The following is a 6,000-nucleotide window of genomic DNA, read 5'->3' as shown; positions in this document are numbered from 1 at the left end:
CTGCAGCCCCACGCTCACCGCAGGGCCCCCCAGGAAAAGCTGTTACCACCCAACCCTGCAGCGCATGGGGCACGTGCCGGTTCAGACGCACACCTCCAGCATCAGGAGCTGCTGGGGAAAAACCTGCCCACCCCCAGCTCTGGCCAGGCTTCCCCCTCCCTCTTCACGGTCTCCAGCGAAAGCGCCTTAGCCCCAGCTTGTCCTCCCATTGCACTCAGAGGGGGATGCCCTGGCGCATACTCTTGCATGCTGCCTCTCCTTTCTTCCCATCCCTCCCCAAGGTGCTTCTGCCTCACACACCCCCTTTCACGCTCTGCTTCCCTCCCTCCCTCCGGCATCAGATCCCTTTGCCCTCAGGCGGATCCAGATTGCCTCTCCCAGCACGGCGCAGGCAGCCAGCCCCCCTCCCTCCGACAGACGTACTCCCACAAACCCACTGAACCCATCCACACGGCTTTAATATTCATAAAAGTCAACCCTAGTCTAAAGAAAATGTGGTTGATGATGAAAGTATTTACATTGCAAATCACTTTTAATAACACTCCGGTAGTCAGCCTGGTGATAAATGTTAATCTGTCTATCAGCCCAACAACAAAATAAACCCAGCTCAGAAGGGGAGAGGCAGAGAGAGGAACACCAGCCGGTGAAAGGCTCAGCCCCCCCCCCCCAGCATCACCCCACCAAGGGAGACGGGTGTGAGGGCTGCACTCAGCAGCCAGCGAGAGCATTGCAGCGTGACACAGCGAGCGGACCAGCCGCTACGTGTGCTCTTGGCCAAGCGAGGAGACACCCCAGGCACCCCGGCGGGGCAGAGGGCGACCCCCCCAGCATGCAGCCCCTTCGCTTGCTGGCAGGAGGCCGCTGTCTAAACTCTCCCTGCCAATGCCCAGGGCTGCCGGCAACAGGGTGATGCCATCCGTGGGTGAGACACGGCCCACGGGTCATTCCCCCCGGTCATCTCTGGGGAAGGTGGGAGAGGGGACAGCACTTTGTGGGCACCTGCCTGGCTAAGGGCATGGGATGGCACATTGGTAGGGGGGCTTAGGACAGTTTGAAGGATCTGAAATAAATATCACTCCCAGGCCACATTTGCTTGGAGCCTCCCACGCCGAGGAGACAGGATGGTGTGAGCACAAGCCCTGTCTCCCCATCAAGCACCATCCCCAGGGAAGCTTCATTCCCCCTCATTCCGGCTGTCCTGGGGCAGCAGCAGGCACATTCAGCCCCAGAGGTGAGCGCTGCGGAGGGCAGTCACTCAGGGATGCGGGCTGAGCCAGGACCCAAACCACACTGGGACACAACCAGGCTGTGGGGAGCGGGTGATGCTGCAGGGGAGCAGCCCAGGGCTTGCAGGGCCCGAGGAGGAGCAGGGCTGCTGCAGCCTTCCCCAGAGAGGTGGTGGCCAATGGCACCCAGCTGCTTTCTGCACCCTCCGCCAGGCCCCCAGGCCTGCAGCCACATCTTCTCATGCTTCACGGTACGCCTGGACCAGGGACGGAGGAACAAAAATACCATTGCTGAAGCTGCATTAGACACATCAGTGCTCAGCTGTTTCCCAGCCTCCCGGGCTGCTTGGAGAGACAGGGTAACGAAAGATTCTTTCATTATTTGGGAAAAATCATTTTTTGCACCAATGAAGGATGCCAGAGCCACAGCCCCAGGGAGCGGGTGACCGTGTTGAGCCACGCAGCAGGTGTGGCCCCCGCGGCTGGGGTGACAGTGGCACTTGCCCTGAGGTCCCCAGCAGGGCACAGCCAGGACAAGCGGGGTACGGCTGCTCTGACCTGGCGGGGAAGCCAGGTGAGCACGAAGAAGTTTTTTATGACTAATGTAGAAAGTCATCCTCCCACGCCTGGCTAGTGCACGTCAGTGCAATTCACACCAGCCTGTGAGCATCCCTGAAGTGCCAGGGGGGACCCCGACACCTGCGGTCTCGGCTTGATCGCAAATATTAGTGCCTTAACTCACGTGTGGGGGGCACGGCAGGTGAAATGTTAGGCTTCACACCTCACCTTGCTGCCAGCCCTTGGAAGTGGGCTGCTGGGCATGGATGACCTCTCGAGCTCATCAAAAGTGGGAGGGCGGCTGCAGCCCGTGCCCGCTGCGGCTCTCAGGGAGGCATGGGGAGTACGCACCTCTGGGAGAGCTAAACACAACAGCACACCGCCCAGCCTGGTGTGCTGCAAGCTCCTCAGTCAATAATCATCTGCTCTTTGCGTTTTTAAAAGATTGCTGCTGTTGCTGCTATTTTAAGGTTGCGCTCAATTTTGTCACATTTGCCACATAAGCATGACTTCAAATATTTCAATATAATTGTTTTGTAGCAAGTCTTATTTGCTTTCTGGGTAATGGAAGGGGGAAAGTGCTTCTGAATCACTTCTTTTATACCTATTATAAAAAAAAAAAACTATTATAAAAAAAAAAAAGGTGGAAAAAAAAAAAGGTGAAAAAAAAAAAGTGGAAATGTAGGCTTGTGCTGTTCCCCTGCCGTTTCCCACACCGCCGCAGAAGACAGCACATCTCCCCTGCGCCCGTTGCACCCCTGGGCCAGGTTTCATGGGCAAACACCGTGCCTGCTGCTGGCAGCCAGTCACCACACCCCATCCCACGCTGCCTGACCATCGGGGGAAAAGCAAACAGGGGCTCAAGCCCCTTTAATAGATGAATCTTAATTCATTAATTCTCCAATTTGCTACTTCGTTAATTCACTGATTCACAAATTCACTAACCGGCAGGCTTACGCGCGGGGCAGTTCCCTCGCCGGCAGTGCGGGTGCTCAGCCTTCCTCTTGGGCACGGTGGGGGGGGTCTGTGGTAGCCCATCGGCCAGCACAGGAGCCCAGCTGCTGCCACCTCCCCTCCAAAGGCTTTTGGGGTTGGCTGCGGTGTTGACGCCTCCCAGCTCAGGTCGGTCCATACCGTCTCTATAGGCTGGTGGGTCCCGCAGAAGGTGCTGGTGATGGTTGCAGAGCTGCAGGAAAGGATGGTTGCAAGACACACTGGTCCACTAGCTCCCAGGCTGCTGGGGTTGGAGCCTCTAGCCTGGCAAGCCTCCCGGGAGCTAAGACCACCGTTGGTACTGGCAGCCACTTTGCTGGAGGAGAAACTCACCCCGAGTGAGGAGACAAGCCCCAGCCCCACAGGGCACTGAGCCGCCCCGGGGACACCGGGGCAAAGCCAAGTCTGTCTGGGGGCCCCAGTCTTCTCAGCCCCAGGGGCAGGGAGCTGCCACCCCGCCATCAGATTTAACTCACCAGCAGTGTGGGGGAGCCTGCCTTCCAGTACGCATCCAACCTAACAAATGTTTTCTTTAATGCACTTATCCTTTTAAAAAGGTGCATTTCCCTCAGTTTGAGGTAATCGCCGGTGCTGCTGAGGGACAAAGAGCTCTGTGTATGTGCACCTGACCTTGGGCTGCTCAGTTCCACCGTTTGGACAGGATTTGTGCTCCCCACACACATACTTACCCCACAGAGAGCCCCCGCTAGCGTTAATGCCACCAACCGTCCCCTTCCCGCGGAAGGAAACCAAAGGTGACACACCAAGTGTGCAGAAACCACAGCAGGTAAAAACCAAACGGTCAGAAAGATGCATCCAGGAAGCGTTTCACACAGGCAGAATGAAGCAGATCCTTTCTTCCTGAAGAAAGATGCTGCCTCTGGCAGGGACCTGCAGGGACCTGCCCCTCTGGGGGGCTGCTGCAGAGCAAGGACCTGGCCACCGTCACTTGCCTTCACCCCATGGATGATAAGCGTGATGGCAGGCAGCCCGCAAGCATCCACACCTCCCGCTCACGTGGCTGCCTCTCTTCTCACCCCCCCCCTCCCCCCGACTCTTCCCACTAGAAGTTATCCGGGAAGAAGACCCCATGCCAGGGTATGAGGGGTACCAAGCTGCCACGCACCGCAGGGATGAAGCCATCATACTGCCATCGGGGTCTCCTATTCACCTCCACCTCTGTACCCCCACCCAACCCCAGCACTCGCCGAGGAGACTCCACTGCCCCAAGCCAAGCAAAAATCTGGGTGAAGTCTTTTTTTTTTTTTTCTTTATGGCAAGAGGCCATTTCTCAAGGCAGAGCCAGGGATGGAGGAGACTCAAGGCTGCAGGATGCAAGAGCTCTGCTCTCTGCCAGCCAGGCTAATAACCCTGTATTAAATTACAGGCCTGGGTTCAGTTGTGGTTGTGGGTTTTTTTTTGTTTCTTTCTTTTTTTTTTTTTTATAAGCTGTCTGTTTAGATTTATCAGTGTAATTCCTGATACTGCCTTGTCGGACATCATTACGATAATCTCACTACCGCGTCTGCTGGGGAATTGGGAGGTGAGCAGGGGGCTGCTGCAGAGCCAGAGGGCAGTGGGGCTGGGGCCACCTGCAAGCCCTGGGACCACTCACCCTAGAGCTGGGGACCCTGGGGAAAGTGGAGGCATGAAGGCAAGAGCCCCTGCAAGGGGACTCAAAAGTCAAAAAGTCACGGGAAGAACTGTCAGGGAAGAAGACACGGAGGGATGAGGGAGCCAGCGCCCTGCCAGGTGGGTCTCCATCCCTCCAACGACTTCACCAGGAGGAAGAGAAGCCTCCAGAGAGGGGGAGAGGGCACACAGGAAAACCTGGAGGTTCTGGGCAAGCTGGAAATGAGCAGCCTCTGTGTTGGAATGATGCCTCACCTCCCCTTAATTCCCAGTAACTGCATCATTTATCTAAACAAGACTCCTCAGGGAAGAGAGCACAGCAGGAGGAGGAGGAGGGCAGGAGGCTGCCTCCGTCCATCCACGCTGCAGCCCCTCTCCCCTCCACGGGTGCTCCCTTGCACACGCACACACGTGCACACACACACATGCACATGCAAGCCTCCTCCTCTTCCCCTCAGCTGGGCCAGCTCCTGCTTTGCCCTGGCACTGGTCCCACACCAGCGATCTGGCCGGCACACAGCGCTCCTCCCTGGGGACCTGGCACTGAGACCCTCACTCGTGACAGGGGCGATGCCCCAGCACAGCAGCTTCCCTTCCCAGCAGCTGGAGTGGGGTCAGCTGAGGGGCTGCCTGGGGTGGGGGCGGTGGAAATTTGGGATTTTTTGGGCATAGCATAGAGCAAAGGTGACTGTGGGAGCCTATTAACCCATGTGGAGCATCCCCTCCCCACCCCAGCTCCCTGCTGGGCAGGGGTTGGGGGGGAGCTACAGGTGGTAGGTGAGTAATCACATCAGCAAAATAAATAAAAATCCCAGCCCAGCCCGGTGTTTTTATTAATGAAAATGAGCCTGTGATGGGACTTAATTCCCAGCCCCCGGGTGATTAGGCTGGAGGACGGAGCCTCAGTGATGGACACGTCTGGGTGGATGTGGCCCAGCCAGATGCAGCGAGAGACCGTGAGCCCCTTCCAAGGGGCAGCGGGTGCACGGCCTTGCAACCCAGAGCATGAGGAGAGGAGCTGCCAACACCTGCAGAGGGCAAGTCCTTCCAGCCGCCTCGCTGCAGACAGGATGCTGACAGCCACTGTTGCTCAGGTGGGACCTGGCTGAGGTCACGGCACGAGGAGGGCTCCCTCCAGACCCCAGCTCACAGCCCCCCTCTCCCCATGGCTGTATCTTTGCAACTGCTGCTCTGTGGAGGTGCTTGGCTGAGCCCCCCTTACCCAGCTCCTCCGGTCTCCCTCTGTGCATCTGCCCGGGCAGTTGCTCATGCTGGTGCTGCTCTCGCCCTGGTCCCCCGGGATGTGCCAGCATCCCACGGTGCTGCTGTGGAGTGGGATGGCAGGCACTCCTATAACACAGTGGGGGAAAAAAACTAGAATTAGGTTCTCTTGCTGTCAAAAAGCGGGGAAAATCTATATTCATAGATATTCAGAGCTACCTGAGTGAGAACAACACATTTGGAGGGTAAATTTTCAATGGACGGACACTGCACTCTGAAGTACTGCATGATTTCATCCCCAGCTGAGTACCTGACGCTAAACAGGTTTTATCACTGATATTAAAGAATACATCATCTCAGTGATAGTATT

This window comes from Falco naumanni, chromosome 7 (genome assembly GCF_017639655.2).
Source record: "Falco naumanni isolate bFalNau1 chromosome 7, bFalNau1.pat, whole genome shotgun sequence".
NCBI lineage: Eukaryota > Metazoa > Chordata > Aves > Falconiformes > Falconidae > Falco > Falco naumanni.
This window is presented reverse-complemented; position numbering follows the sequence as displayed.